The sequence below is a fragment of the Lathyrus oleraceus genome, chromosome 7, assembly GCF_024323335.1.
Source record: "Lathyrus oleraceus cultivar Zhongwan6 chromosome 7, CAAS_Psat_ZW6_1.0, whole genome shotgun sequence".
Classification (NCBI taxonomy): domain Eukaryota; kingdom Viridiplantae; phylum Streptophyta; class Magnoliopsida; order Fabales; family Fabaceae; genus Lathyrus; species Lathyrus oleraceus.
The window spans coordinates 59,819,453-59,833,223 of record NC_066585.1 but is presented as its reverse complement, the minus strand read 5'-3'; the positions used below and the strand labels follow the sequence as shown (position 1 = coordinate 59,833,223).

Below are 13,771 nucleotides of genomic sequence, written 5' to 3'. Positions count from 1 at the left end.
GGGATCTTTACCCTCTTGAAAGAACACAGCTTCTAACAAAATGTTGTTAGGTTTATCCTCTAAGGGGAACCCAAGCTGACGGCGAGCCAAAATAAGGTTGTAGTTAATCCCACCACATGTACCAAGAAGAGGCACATTGGAGAATTCACCACAAGAATCAATAATATGCACACCATCATACACGCGGTTATACCAAAAGATATCATCATTAGTGAGAGACATAAGTCTCGTGGACCACCTAGACATCCTTTGTTCTCCTTGAAGGCGAGCGTCTGTGGCAAGTGTGAAATAAACCACTTGTACAACAGAGGAAAACAACACACAATGGTACCACCACCCTTTGCATTCCTCATATGCAAAGAGAAATAAGTGTCACCCAACAGAGTAGGAATGGGATTAAGAGTAGAGAAAATCCTAATGGCGTTCACATCCACAAAATTGTTGATGTTGGGGAATAACACTAGCCCATAGATGAGAAGTACAAATATGGCTTCAAAGGCGTCCTCACTCATAGCCTTCCCAAACAAAGTAGCCTGAGCGATGAGGAAATCAGATGGGAGACCTTCAATTCCACCTTTGGTAGTCATATGAGCACCAACATCAGATACATTTATGTGCAACAAATCAGCAATCTCTTGGGAAGAAGGAACTCTCTCCAAGCCACTGAACGACAACTGATCTAAGATAGGTATACCCACAAGATAGGCATACTCCTCAAGTGTAGGAAAAAGCTGGAAATTCGGAAAAGTGAAGCAACGATACAGAGGATCATAGAACTGCACCAACACACTCATCAGGCCTTCATCCACCTGAGTAGAAAGAATAGACAGAAGCTTCCCATGACGAGCTTTGAACTCCAAGGGATCTAATACATAGGATGTCAAACTCCTTAACTCTTTCAAGTTGGGTTGTATGAAATTGTACTTCTTCGTATTCCTTCTTTGCTTATCCATGTCTGAAAATTTGTAAATAAACCTCTTAAGTTTTCTTGAAAATTTTCTTGTTGATGATATGGATGCAAATGAATGTATGAATGCATGGATGCAACAATCACACTCAAGGATCAAGCAAGTCACATCACACAAAGGTCACGGGATGGATCAAGTCATCCTTAATATCCATCATCCATTTTGGTGGATTATGGTTTACACCTTATTGACACCCAAGTTCCATTGATATTAAGGATATACGAGAACGGATCAACCGCGAATCAAGGGTTTGTTACAAGTCACGAGCATGGAGTCTCAGTTAAGAACCACCCAAAGGGAGTGTACTATGGTTAAACCTGACAATCATGTTCTAAAAGAGGTTCCCATAGTCATCATCTCATCTTTCGGATATTATCGGATAAACGACTACTCGTATTCCAAAAATATTCTCAAGAGAGACTCTTATGAGTGTAGTATCGCGTAACAATCGTATCAAATCTTACACTTGAACGACCTTCGCACTACGTCCTAAAATAGGACAAGATGGGCTAGGTAATCTAAGGTCCTTGGCTTCTAAGGTATATATTGGAAAGAGTAATGCCTAACCACGACTACTCATGTGACATTATTGATCCCAACATAACCTCCACCAAGTGAATGGGCTTTCAAGTCAACTTGCTAAGGAATAACTCCACACAAGTCAACAAGACTATTCCATTCTCCTATCATAAATGCACTCGAGTTCGGGTATAGAACTCATCTCACAAGAGACCACCAAGCACACAAGCAATTGATATATATCAAGTAATTCATACATTACAAACAATACAGTCATCCCAAATTTGCACAAAAAATATGTCACAAAATAAATATAAACATACAATACAACAATCAGAAAGTAGGTTAAACCCACTAGGAAGATGAACTTCCCCAGCAGAGTCGCCACTTTTTTGTAGCGGGGTATTCGTTACCTTTAGATTTATTGACTAAATCAAAATTAAATCATATAATTCGAGTCGCCACCGCACTTCTACTTACCCAAAGGAAAGGTTAGAAAGCGAACAAAAACCGAGAAGTTTTATCAAATCAAAAACTAATAAAAAATGTCAGAGATCTGGATAAGGGGGTTGGTTATGAGATGGGAAGGTTTTAAGCACCCAAAACATCCTTAGTACTTTAAGGGAACCCTTTTTGCAAAGTTGTATGGTAGTTTGGTATTTGTGAAAATATTTGTGCAAACATGATTGGGGGGATGAGAAAAGAATATACATTATTTACAATTTTGTTGTCTAAATGGATAAACCCATTTCCTACGTACCATCACAAAGGTAGGATCAAAACCTCGTAGTTCGGGGTAAAAATCTCAAAAGATTGGTGAATTGATTTGATCAAAAGCCTTAAGGTCTTTTGTTATCAAAGGGAGAAAACTCAACCTAAACCAACAATCCACCATGTGAGGAGAGATTCAACAAACTAGTGAGGGATCCACCTTATAATAAGTATGGAAGACTTATAGTCCAATCACTAAGGATGAGGTGAGGTTTACATCAACCACTATGATAACTCAAACCTATGGCTAATGTTTGTGAAAAGTTTTAACAAAGGTGGTCATTGGAACCACAAAAATAATTTGAAGTGAGTTGTTGATAACACTGAAATTCACAGTATTTTCGACTCCGATTTCGCATGCATTTTAGTAGTTTTATTTTCATTTTATTGTGTTATTACTATGTTTCTCTTTGTTTTCAGGTTTTTACTTTAATCAGAGCCCCGATCGAGAAAAGGAGTGAAAAAGAGCTAAAAACCCTAAAATTCAGAATTTTGTACTTGTGGCTTCCACTGTGGCTGGCACCATAGACCCTGCCATGACGTGTCCCAGCTCAACTTCCCTCAACTGCCACGTTCCCCATTACTTCCACTAAGGCGCCTCAGATTGGCCTTGTGGCGAGCGCCATGGCCTTGTGGCGGGCGCCACAAGAGGAAAAGTTTTCCCTCCCATTTTCAAGTTGAAGGGCATCCTTGTCATTTTCATCATTTTACTCTCCTATAAATAGAGACTCGAAATCACTTTTTAAATCATCCAAACTTAGAGCAGAGGTAAACTTAGAAGCAAACTTTGTTTCACTTAGGCATATATTCAGTATTTTAAAGTGGTAATCGCTTCGCATTGGGGTGTTACCACAATTGTGTAATCGAGTTTTGTGATCGAGTCTGTAATCGAGTTTGGAGCACTTTGGAAGGAAGTTAATCCTGCCGCCATTTTCATTTCTACTTTGCATTTTATTCAACCCTCCGATTGGAGCAGGTTTTTATTACTTTGCATTTATCTAATTTATTTTCCGCACTCGCTTTACTTTATTTATTTCCCGCACTCGCTTTACTTTATTTATTTCTCGCACTCGCTTTACTTTATTTATTTCCCGCACTCACTTTACTTTATTTATTTCCCGCACTCGCACTTTACTTTATTTATTTCCCGCACTCTCCTTTACTTTAATTTATTTCCCGCGCTCGCACTACTTTTGTTTATTTTCCGCACTCGCACTACTTTTATTTAAATTAATGCGCTTTTACTTTACCATGTCTAACTAAATCTAAAAGGTTAGAATGTAAGGATTGTAATTGAACCGAATATCTGTACAATTGTTCGTAGAAACACTTAATGGCTATTTTAACTTTCAACTTAAGTTTTCCCGCACTTAATTTCCGTTGGGTAAGATCAAAAGTCGTCCAACGTCTATTTAAACTTAATTGTTTTTAACTATTTCAAAAATAGCGAAAGCGCTTTGTTTAGTTCATTAGGAGTCTTAATTTAAGAAGAAAAGAGATTTTAAAACTATTTTCGGACGCGTTTATAAGTTTAGAGTCTGGTTTGTGAGAACCTCTTTTGGTTAAGAAATCCAGGTTAAAATACTTTTCAACTTAGTCAAGATACTATATTTCTTAAAAATAGGTTTACTACTCTAACGCAACGCGCGCCTTTTTATAAGTGACAATATGAGGGTTTAATTAGGGAGTACAACTCAGTTCTGAATACGCAAAAGCGATAGTTATCGTTAAATTGGTTCTTTTCAAAGTAGGAAACACTGCCCATAAGTAGTTCTATTAGCAAGTACCTGGATTATTAATTGATTATGTGAATTACATTCGACCCTGTCTTTATTAATTGAACTTTGTTCAATACTTTACTTTCCATTGCACACTCTAAAAACACCTATTTTGATTGCCTTTGATAAACACCATAACAATATATAACTATAGATTGACACTTGGTCTTTGTGGATTCGACAATCTTTTATATTACTCTGACGCGTTCATACACTTGCGAAAAGCACGCATCAAGTTTTTGGCATCGTTGCCGGGGACCAATTTCGTCAAATTTCATTCACCTATTGTTATATCGTTTAGACTTAGGTTATTTCCCGCCGGTCAATGCGAAGAACTCGCAGCATCGGAAGTTTAAGCTTAGTATACCCTCTGGCGGAACCTGAACGTTACGCTCAGGCACGTTTATTCTTTCATAGAATTAAGAGAGCTATGGCCGAAGATCAAAACCAAAGATCTCTTAAGGACTTCGCTCAACCATCCAACGAAGAACCTGGTTCTAGTATAGTAAACCCAACCATCCCAGCTAATAATTTTGAACTTAAACCATCCCTGTTGCAACTAGTGCAATAGAGACAATTCGCAGGTCTCGCTACTGAGAACCCAAACCAACATTTAAAAATATTTCTTCAATTAGCAGACACTTTTAAAACCAATGGAGCTTCTCCTGAGGCAATACATTTAAGATTATTCCCTTTTTCTCTCAGAGACAAAGCCCTATCATGGTTAGATTCCCTTCCACCCAATTCCATTACGACTTGGGATAATCTTAGAAGAGTATTCCTTGCTAGATACTTTCCCCTAAGTAAGACCGTTGTTCTTCAAAACCATATAACTAGATTTACCCAAAACCAAGGAGAATCGTTGTTCGAAGCTTGGGAGAGATATAAAGAGTTGTTACGAGCATGCCCACATCATGGTTTAGAAAATTGGTTAATCATGCAAACCTTCTATAATGGACTTCACTATAACACCAAGATGACCATCGACGCTACCGCAGGCGGTGCTCTGATGAACAAACCTTACCCTGAAGCTAGTGCCCTCATCGAAGATATGGCTCAAAACCATCAATCATGGGGAGTCGAACGAGCGACAGTTGAGAAGAAGGAAGCCCAAGGAGGAGTGCATGAACTAAGCTCTATAGACATGATGCAAGCTAAAATGGACGCATTAGCCCTTAAGGTCGAGCATATGTGCATAAACCCGAATATTGTAGTCGCAGTTTCGTCGGATTGTGAGATATGTGGGACCAAAGGACACCAATCTGCATAATGCAGTCTATTAAATGAAACCCACTCTGAGCAAGTGAACTACACCCAAGGGAACCCATATTCGAATACCTATAACCCTGGATGGAGGAATCACCCGAATTTCTCCTATAAAAACAATAACCCAATCCAAAATAATGCACCTCCGAGACCTAGTTATCAAGCCCCAAGATCAAATCAACCTATGCAACCTGTTCCACCAAAGCCGAGCCTTGAGAAAATTATGGAAAATTTTATCACCGCTCAAACCCAACAAAATAAGGAGTTCATGAACCAGAACATTCATGTTAACGAATTGATTACTCAGTTAGGAACCAAGGTTGACCAAATAGTTACTCATACTAAGATGCTTGAAACCCATATCTCTCAGGTAGCTTTAAACCAAGCCCCTCAGACCACACCTGGAGGACAGTTCCCTGGACAACCTCAACAGTATCCGAGAGGACAAGCCAATGCCATTACCCTACGAAATAGGAACGCTTATGATGAGCCACCAAACCCTAGATTGAGTGAACCCAAAACTTCTAAGGAATATACTAAGCCCCCGGACGAAGTAAAGGAACCAGAGGAACCTGAAAACCAGAAAGGTCGAGAAAAAGGAGAAGACCCTAAAGATAAAACTTACGTACCACCCCCGCCATATAAACCACCTATACCATATCGGCTAAGACTCAAACAAACCCAGATCAATAAATAGTATCAAAAATTTATTAAAGTTATAGAAAAACTTCATGTAGAAATCCCTTTCATAGAAGCCATCACCCAAATACCTTCTTATGCAAAGTTTCTCAAAGACATCCTTACCAACAAACATAGACTTGACGATCCGAAGCCTTTGGAATGTAATGCTATTTCCGAGAATAAATTAGCCAAAAAGGATAAAGATCCTGGAAATTTCTCCATTCCTTGTCTTGTGGGAAGTCATGTCATCGAAAAAGCTTTTCTAGACTTAGGAGCTAGTGTGAGCTTAATGCCTTTAGCAGTTTGTGAGAGGTTAAACTTAGGAGAATTACAGCCCACTAAGATGTCACTTCAGTTAGCCGATAGATCTGTTAAGTATCCGATAGGCATCTTAGAAGATGTTCCTGTTAGGATAGATCAGTTATTTATCCCTACTGATTTTGTTGTCATGGACATCAAAGAGGACAATGATATACCCATCCTTCTAGGTAGACCATTCTTATCGACTGCAGGAGCCATAATAGATGTCAAGAAAGGAAAGTTGACCTTTGAGGTAGGTGACGAGAAAATAGAATTTATACTCTCGAAATTTCTTATGGCACCTGTGATGGGAGACGCGTGTTATGCCTTAGATATCATTGATGAATGTTTTAGAGAATTAGAACAAGAAGAAATTATAAAAACAATTAAGTTACCATCAACCCTCATAATGGAAGATGATGACTTTAAGAAACCCTACATCGATGATAACCTTATGAATGTTTATCCCTTACTCCAGATCATATGCCATGCCCTAAGAAACAAACCTTAGAACTTAAGGAACTACCTTAGAACTTAAGCGTCCAGTTATAGTCAGTGCTACCTTGAGCCAAGAGGAAACAAACCAACTTTTAGACGTTTTACGAAGATATCCCTCAGCCTTAGGATATAATATCTCTGACCTGAAAGGTATAGGCCCATTCATATGCGTGCATCGGATTTCGCTTGAAGAAGATTCAAAACCCTCCAGGGAACATCAAAGAAGAATATACCCTATAATGAGTGATGTTGTTAAAAAGGAAGTTCTTAAGTTACTTGAGGCAGGTATAATCTATCAGATCTCGGATAGTAAGTGGATGAGCCCTATGCATGTAGTACCTAAAAAGGGAGGCATCACAGTCGTGCAAAACGATAAAGGCGAACATGTAGCAAAACGTTTAGAAGGAGGATGGCGGATGTGTATAGATTATAGAAAATTAAATAAAGCAACCAGGAAGGATCATTTCCCTTTACCATTTATAGACCAGATGTTGGAGTGTCTAGCTTCTGATATCTAGATGGATACTCTTGATTCTTCCAAATACCTATCCACCCCGAAGATCAAGAAAAAACTACCTTTACATGCCCTTATGGAACTTTTGCCTACAGACGAATGCCATTCGGCCTCTGTAATGCCCCAGCTACTTTCCAACGTTGCATGATGTCCATCTTTGCAGATTACCTAGATGGTATCATGGAAGTATTTATGGATGATTTCTCGGTTTGCGGATTTGATTTCCACAATTGCCTTGCTAACCTTAAGAAAATCCTGGAGATATGTGTGGAGGTAAACCTCGTGCTAAACTGGGAAAAGTGTCATTTCATGGTGACCGAAGGAATTGTTTTAGGACATATAGTTTCCGAAAAAGGTATAGAGGTAGATAAAGCTAAAATAGAAGTTATAGAAAACCTAAAACCACCAAAAACCATCAGAGAAGTCTGAAGCTTTCTTGGACACGCTGGATTCTACCGGCGTTTTATCAAGGACTTCTCCAAAATAACTAAACCTTTAACTGGACTTTTAATGAAAGATGCTGAATTCATTTTTGATGGAAAATGTAATGAAGCATTTAATCTTTTAAAGCAAGCGTTAGTATCGGCACCCATTATGAAACCACCTGATTGGTCAGAACCTTTTGAGATAATGTGCGATGCTAGTGATTATGCAGTTGGAGCCGTTCTAGGACAAAGGAAAGAAAAAAATTACATGCAATTTATTATGCCAGTAGAACCCTAGATGTTGCCCAACTTAACTACGCAACAACTGAAAAAGAATTACTCGCTGTAGTTTTCGCTATAGACAAATTTAGATCTTATCTAGTAGGAGCAAAAATTATAGTTTACACCGACCATGCTGCCATTTGTTACATATTAAGTAAAAAAGATGTCAAGCCCAGGTTACTCCGATGGATTCTATTACTGCAAGAGTTTGATTTAGATATAAGAGATAAAAAAGGCACTGAAAATGTAGTAGCCAATCACCTTTCTAGGCTAGAACATCTAAAACCTGAGCTAGTACCCATAAATGATGATTTCGCTTATGATAGACTGATAGCTAGACTAGTAACCATTGAAGATAATAACCTAGGCCATGATGAGCACTCCCAAAATTCCTTAGCAATAACTAACGTACCCTGGTATGCAAACTTCGTTAATTACCTAGCTGCTGATATAGTTCCCCCTGATCTTGACTACCATCGCAAGAAGAAATTCTTCCACGATGTGAGAAACTTCTATTGGGACGAACCGCTCCTTTTCAAAAGGGGTAAAGATGGCATTTTTCGCCGTTGCGTTCCGGAAGAAGAGGTAAATAGTATTATCGAGCATTGTCATTATGCACCCTATGGTGGACATGCGAGCACCTCTAAGACATACGCCAAGATTCTTCAAGCTGGCCTATTCTGGCCTACCATGTGGCGTGATGTCTATGCTTGGATTGTCAAATGTGATAGATGCCAACGCACTGGAAACATTTCAAGGCGTGATGAAATGCCTCTAAGAAACATTCAGGAAGTAGAACTCTTCGACATATGGGGTATAGATTTCATGGGACCTTTCCCACCATCCTTAAGAAACAGGTATATCTTAGTAGCTGTAGACTATGTGTCTAAGTGGATTGAAGTTATAGCTGCACCCACAAACGACACTAGGGTTGTGATTAAACTATTTAAAAACTATATTTTCCCTAGATATGGAACACCACGTTTAGTCATAAGCGACGGAGGATCACACTTCATATCAAGGATATTTGACAAACTTTTAAGAAAATATGGAGTTAGGCATAGAGTAGCAACACCATACCATCCACAAACTAGTTGCCAAGTAGAAGTATCCAATAGGGAGATAAAACAAATCCTAGAGAAAACTGTTTCTATTTCTAGGAGAGACTGGTCTCAGAAGCTTCAAGAAGCATTATGGGCCTATAGAACCGCTTTCAAAACCCCTATAGGAACTACTCCTTACCAACTAGTCTATGGAAAATCCTGTCACTTACCGTTCGAATTAGAGCATAAGGCCTATTGGGCCATTAAAACTTTGAATTTAGACTACCTAGCCGCTGGAGAAAAGCGTACCCTAGACATTCATAAACTATAAGAACTTAGGCAATCTGCCTACGAGAATGCAAAAATATACAAAGAGAGAACAAAAGCCTATCACGACAAAATAATAGTAAAGAAAAACTTCAATATAGGCGATCTTGTTCTCCTTTTCAACTCTAGGTTACGACTCTTCCCTGGAAAGCTACGCTCAAGATGGACTGGCCCCTTCGAAGTATCCAAGATTCTGAGATCCGGAGCCGTAGAAATCAAGAACGAAACCTGTAGTCCATTCATTGTAAATGGACAAAGACTGAAGCTCTATGAAGGAGGAGACATTCCAGCATACTACTAAAGCCACACCCTGATTGATCCACCAATTCCTACTACTACAGGTGTATAAATTCTAATCGTCAAACTAATGACGTTAAACAAGCGTTGCGTGGGAGGCAACCCATGGTTTTTTTTTCATTTTACTTTTTCGCATTTATTTATTTTTATTTTAATTTTATTTTTCATCGAGACTAAAAATTTGAATGGTTTGTATTTTCAGGATCACTTTCCTAGCTTTTACAGGATGCAGGATTTCGACGATATGCACGTAGCCTACAGAGACGATGCTCAGAGAGAGCGCTACATCGCTCTTTATCAGCGTCATATGGCACCCACACGTTATCCTGATCAGCACTGTATGGAGGCACTGGGCATTGAGTCGAGTATCCGATTCCTTAGCCACCAGCTTCACTGTGACGAGTTTGCTGACGACTTGAGTAACACCTACAGGAACCTGGCATTGGAGTTCCTGAGTTCATTCGACTATGACCCATACTCTGGACCAGATGGGTATGCTGCTTTCAGGCTCTTTGGAGTTGAGTACTCTTTCAACCAGAAAGAGTTCGGCGACCTATTGGGTTTCCAGACCACTCCTGATGATATCCCAGAGACACCTATGGGATATTTTCTGGGTAAGGAGGTGGAGAAGTTTTGGAGTGATATATCGGGTGATGGAAGCCAGGATCCGTCTACGCAGCTGTCCCATGTTATACATAACCCTGCCTTTAGATACTTCCAGATGATATTGGCACATTCCTTCCTAGGAAGACCGGATGCTGAGACATTATTGAGTGAAGAGGAGATCTTCCTACTATTTTGTGCATCCCAGTCTCGCCCAGTAGCATGTGGGAACTTTTTGTTATGTGGTCTCAGCGGTGTCTCCAGATCGACCGAAGGAGTCATCCATGTGGGCGGGATCATTATACAGATTGTTGTCGCTTTAGGTCTATCTCGCAAGCATTTACATCTCCGGACCTACTGTGGGTACACTACCATGGACATCGACTTCTGTTTGACCAGAGGGTTGATGAGGAGAGCCTATTTCCACCCATGTCAGTTTCGATTGCTAGTCGACAGCGAGGCCATTCATTATTTCACACTACCTGATCCTATGATGACTAGTGTGCATGACCCAGCGAATTGGAGTTATGCTCTGGAGGGCCAGGGAGAGACCGTCGAGGAGCCGAGATCACCATCCATTATTGAGTACATGCCTACACCACCTTCTCCCAGCATCATTGTTTTCTCTAACAATCTATCATTGCAGACCCCAGACATCCGCACCCAGATTGCAAAGTGTCGTAGAGAGATTGCAAAGCTTAGACAGGAGGTGGCTGACCTCACTTTACAGATGGGAGTATCTGATCTCACCCATGCTACCGAAGCCGACTGTTTATATCAGGAGATCGCCGAGCTCAGGCAGGAGGTAGCCATGCTCTGTGGATCCACTCAGGAAGACGACATCCCTACTATATGATATCACCATTTCATCTTATTTTATCTCTTTTTTATATTTCTCGTATTTACATAACTCATTTTATATCATCGCATTTGGAATATTATATAAACTATGTTTATACATTGATATTTCTACTTTTATATATATATATGTGTTATGTTTGTTTTATTTGCATTTTCTATTTTAGTTGTTTATTTATTTATTAGTCTAATATTTAAATTTTTTTTTTTTTTTTTACTTTTATAAAATTATGCAAGCCAATGATACAAGGAAAATTACAAGACAAACGCTATCAGGACCCCTCAAGCCAAAAGACAAAGAGAAGCCCAAGGCAAAGGACCAAAATCCGGCCCAGCCAGATTTTGCCTTGTGGCGCCCGCCACAGCGTCTGTAAAAGCTCGGGGCAGACTCCCTTTCTCCACCATTTTCACACCTTACAACCTTCCAAACCCATTTTTTCACCTTGCAAAAACGTCCTTGAACCCAGAAAAAGCTCACACCTTTCTCATCCTCACACCATACAAATCATTATCTCGATTTCCATTTTCATTCTCATCCATCGGATTTCGTAAAAATCCAACCTTTTCACATTCCACTTCATCTTCTTCGTCACATTTCAAGATCTACACAATGGAGTTTAATGGATTCATTCTTCGAGGAGGGAAACCGGGAGATAGGCAAAGGAAAATCATCGAACGGTTGCAAAATCGGGAGATCCTCCCGACAAGGTATGTTGACCAAAACTGTCACTACACTTTAGGTATCTATCATAGCATATTTCATTTATTAGATAACTTAGGTTTGCATAATTTCTTTTCAAACAAAGAACCTACCTATGAGCGATTGACAATCGAATTTTTGAGTTCTTTAATCTATATTGTCAATCCTAACACTGCTAGCATAGTTGGTACTGTCAGATTTAGAATGTTTGATGTTGAATATGAATTCAGTACCGACGAACTAGCCGGCTTGTTAGGAATCCCTCATGGGGACGGTGCTATTTGTGAGGCCCCTTTGGATTCGGATTGGTCAGTTGAGGTGTTCTCCTTCTGGCAGAGACTGTCAACCACTTCCATAAATTCTTTTGAGGGAGTTCTTGCCTCGACTATCCATAACCCGACCATCAGAGTTTTTAGATATCTGTTGGCATGTACTATTTTTAGCCAGGAGAATCCAAATAAGGTTAATTCTATAGAGCTTCTATTTTTGCAAGGAAGCCTCACAAATAGACGAATTAATTTGGTCTCGTTCATGCTTGCTCATATGACTTTAACTTTAAATAAAGCGGGACCGATTTCTTTCGGAGGATTGATTACGTCTATTGCTCGGGCGTTTAACCTGAACAATGAGATAGCTACCCTAGACCCCTTACCTCCTTGCATAATTAACCTAAAATTTCTAAGAGACATGAAATTGTGCCGATTGAGGAGAGAAGGAGGCTATGTGCTTATGGTTCATGGTGTAGCTATCCCATCTGTTGTTTTACCATGCACTAGACGTACAGATGTACAAGAGGAAAGGAATTGGACCTATGCTTTAGATGCTCCACCCATTTTGGGTCCTCTTCCTCCTAACATTCTTGATGAGGCGGGACATGACATTGATGATGAATATGATCGGAGAGAGAGATCTCCCGTACCTGATGTGTCCACCCATCATACTTCACCATCACACACCGCACCATCTTCTTCTTCTGCAGGTACCGCTCCTGGCTTTTATATTACAGAGGAGATTTGGTGTTACCACATGGCTGGAGAGCAAAGGCGTGACGACCTACTCTCCACCATCCAACAACAACTGGCGAATAACATGAGCTTCATGCAAGAATCGCAGCGGAGGACAGACCGGTCCTATGACACTGTTTTATAGTCCCTGCTTACGATTACAAATACGCAAGCCCGTCAGCAACAATACCACCACCAACACATTGCACTCATAGAAAACACTCAGGGTTCCATTTTGGGTAACCTTCGAGAGGTGAGGACCACTCAGGATGCCTTGCAGGCGAGGATGGATCAGAGAGACCATCGTCGTACCCAATCCCGTCGTCCACCTCAGGATGGCGAGGGCACTAGTAGTCAGCAGTAGGTTGTCAGGTAACTCTTCCCTTATCTTATTTCGAAACATTGGGGACAATGTTCGATTTAAGTGTGGGAGGAGACTCTATCGTCTTTTCTTTATTGCTTTTCTTGTCTTTTCTTTATCGCTTTTCTTTGTTGTTTTTAGATAGTTTGTTTATTTTTATTGCCTTTTAGTTGTTTATTTTGCTTTTTAGTTTAAGTGTCTTAGATAATGCATGAGTCTGATGAGTCACCAAATATAGTGTATCTTTAGTACAATCTAATCTCCCCATACCTTTAGCCCCACCGATTTTTTTTTGCAAAAGAAAACAGTGTTATTCCGAAAGTTTTCAGGTTTTAAAGACAGGTTTTGAGTAAGGATGAGGTGACTTAGGAGAACTTTGCGAAACATCAGTATCTGTTTTAGCACCATAAGCTTCGTAAATATAGGAATCATTTACGAAACCCCATATACCATGGCCTTAATCATCATTTCAATATAAGTCCTTAGTAGTTTATCTCAGCAGTCAGCTCCGGCCTACGCATCCTCTACGTAGGTGACCGATGCAAATAAGTGAATGATCCAACAAAACAAAAAAAT

The 13,771-nt window shown here is 39.8% G+C and overlaps 1 non-coding gene across 1 annotated transcript; it reads right to left on the bottom strand.

Moving 5' to 3' along the window:
- Positions 1–4,850: 4,850 nt before the first annotated feature.
- Positions 4,851–4,957, bottom strand: LOC127108806 (small nucleolar RNA R71). Its single transcript, XR_007796317.1, has one exon. It is a non-coding gene; the product is annotated as a small nucleolar RNA R71 (small nucleolar RNA).
- Positions 4,958–13,771: the final 8,814 nt, after the last annotated feature.